Genomic DNA, 3,213 nt, shown 5'->3' on the forward strand with positions numbered 1-3,213 from the left:
GCTACCTGACTTTAAACTATGCTACAAGGCTACAGTAACCAAAACATGATACTGGTACCAAAACAAATATATGGAGCAATGGAACAGAGCAGAGGCCTCAGAAATAACACCACACATCTACAGCCATCTGATCTTTGACAAACCTGACAAAAACAAGTAATGAGGAAAGGATTCCCTATTTAATAAATGGTGTTGGGAAAACTGACTAGCCATATGCAGAAAACTGAAACTGGATCTCTTCCTTACCTATTATACAAAAATTAACTCAAGATGGATTAAAGATTTATACATAAGACCAAAACCATAAAAACCCGTGAAGAAAACCTAGGCAATACCATTTAGGACACAGGCGTTGGCAATGAGGTCATGACTAAAACACCAAAAGCAATTGCAATAAAAGCCAAAATTGACAAATGGGATCTAATTAAACTAAAGAGCTTCTGCATAGCAAAAGAAACTATCATCAGAGTGAACAGGCAACCTACAGAATGGGAGAAAATTTTTGCAATCTATACATCTGACAAAGGGCTAATATCCAGGATCTACAAAGAATTTAAACTAATTTATAAGAAAAAACAAACAACCCTATCAAAAAGTGGGCAAAGGATATGAACAGACACTTTTCAGAAGAAGACATTTATGTGGCCAACAAACATATGAAAAAAAGCTCATCATCACTGGTCATTAGAGAAATGTAAATCAAAACCACAATGAGATATCATTTCATGCCAATTAGAATGGTGATCATTAAAAAGTCAGGAAACAACAGATGCTGGTGAGGATGTGGAGAAATAGGAACTCTTTTACAATGTTTGTGGGAGTGTAAATTACTTCAACCATTGTGGAAGACAGTGTGGCGATTCCTCAAAGATCTAGAACCAGAAACAGCATTTGACCCAGCAGTCCCATTACTGGGTACGTACCCAAAGAATTATAAATCATTCTACTATAAAGACATATGCACACGTATGTTTATTGGAGCACTATTCACAATAGCAAAGACTTAGAACCAACCCACATGCCTATCAGTGATAGACTGGATAAAGAAAATGTGGCACATATACACTGTGGAATACTATGCAGCCATAAAAAAGATGTGTTCATGTCCTTTGCAAGGACATGGATGAAGCTAGAAACCATCATTCTCAGCAAACTAACACAGGAACAGAAAACCGCATGTTCTCATCCCCCCTGCAAATGTGCTTTGAACCACCTCTACCCCTGGGTTTGGGGACTCTCGGAGAGGAAAACTATCTGTGCACAAGTTAAATCTTGAGATTCCTGGATTCTTAAGGCAGGTAGGTGCCTGTGGCATTCACCATGTTAATTTAATTTAATGTTAAACACTGAAATTTGAATGAAAATGAGTTGTTAAAAGGCAAAAGTATCTCATAAGTAGGAGTTGAACAATGAGAACATATGGGCACAGAGAGGGAAACATCACACACCAGGGCCTGTTGGGAGATTGGGGTCTAGGGGAGGGGTACCATTAGGAGAAATACCTAATGTAGATGACGGGTTGATGGGTGCAGCAAACCACCATAACACATATAGACCTATGTAATAAACCTCCATGTTCTGCACATGTATCCCAGAACTTAAAATATAATGAAAAAAATATATATATGTGCATGAAATCCTGCTTAGTGATATCTATGAGACTTATTTTGCTAACTATAATAAATAATTTGTCTAACATGATGTAATTAATTTTATTTTATACCTGGTAACATTTGCAATTTGAAAATGGATTTAAGCACCTGTTTTAGTATCAGACATTTTTGAAATAGTTTACAATTGTATTACAAAAGCAATATAATCACTGAAGAAAAATTAGAAAACAAAGACAAAAATAAATAAACATCCTTAATTTCTAACACCTAGAGATAATCACATCACAATTCAAAGAATATCTTTCCAGAACCTTTTCCATGCTAAAATATGTGCACATAAAAATGACATATGTACTTGAAAATTTTTACTGATAATATATCATTAACAGATTGCCATGTTTATAAACAGAATTAGACTTTTAGAGCTAGAAGAAAACTTCAAATTAATTTAGAACAGGAAACCAAAAAATGGCTCTACATATCACCACTCCTCCCTTGAATGCCCTTGATATTACTGAGTCATCACAACATTTGCTTGCAAAGTTCAGACATAGCCTCAAAATCCTCCTCAACACAATCCTACAGAAAAACCACAACCAAAAGATTAATGTCATCAAATAAGTTGAAACTAATTGATTTTGACTAACTTAAACTAACAATGAGGAGTCAAATATTTCTGGACCATGGTCACACAATTAACAATATAAACTTTTGGCCCACAACGGCCCTTTGATATTTTAGGAATAACTTGGACATAGATCTCTAAACCCCGGCCCCAGTCTAGCTGGTTGAGCTAATGGTGACTTTCCAGAGCCTTTTCTCTAATGAGGATAATAAACATCTGCCCTGCAAATGTGCTTTGAAGTAACCTTTAAAAAGCTAAAACACTGTTTTTAATATGTTTTTAAATATTATTTTATGGACTATACCTCAAAATATTAATGTTAAACACTGAAATTGGAATGAAAATGAGTTTTTAAAAAGCAAAAGTATGAAATAAGAATTAAGTATAGCTAAATTTCTATGTATTCTTTGTGCTTCTCCACATTTATACAATGTGGCCATTCTGTCTCCACTGTAACACACTTCCAAGGAACACAAGTATTTTTCTACTTGATATTTTGAATTTTTATTTTTTTTGAGACAGGGTCCTACTCTGTCTTCCAGGTGGGAAGTGCATTGGCGCGATCTTGGCTCACTGCAACCTCCCCATCCCAGGTTCAAGCGATTCTCCTGCCTCAGCCTCCTGAGTGGCTGGAATTACAGGCATGCGCCACCATGCCTGGCTAATTTTTGTATTTTAAGTAGAGATGGGGTTTCACCATATTGGTCAGGCTAGTCTTGAACTCCTGGCCTCATGTGATCTTCCCACCTCAGCCTCCCAAAGTGCTGGGATTACAGACATGAGCCACTGCAGCTGGCCTGTGGCCAGATCTAAATGACCCTTTCCAGACACTTGTTTGTAAAAACCATCCAGGATTCTGAGCTTATGTGAGGCTCATGGTGTGTAGTTTAGAAATCTGACACAGAGGAATGCCACCTCTACCCCTGGGTTTGGGGACTCTCAGAGAGGAAAACTATCTGTGCACAATTTAAATCT

This window comes from Colobus angolensis, unplaced genomic scaffold, assembly GCF_000951035.1.
Source record: "Colobus angolensis palliatus isolate OR3802 unplaced genomic scaffold, Cang.pa_1.0 Scaffold57, whole genome shotgun sequence".
NCBI classification, from domain to species: Eukaryota; Metazoa; Chordata; class Mammalia; order Primates; family Cercopithecidae; genus Colobus; species Colobus angolensis.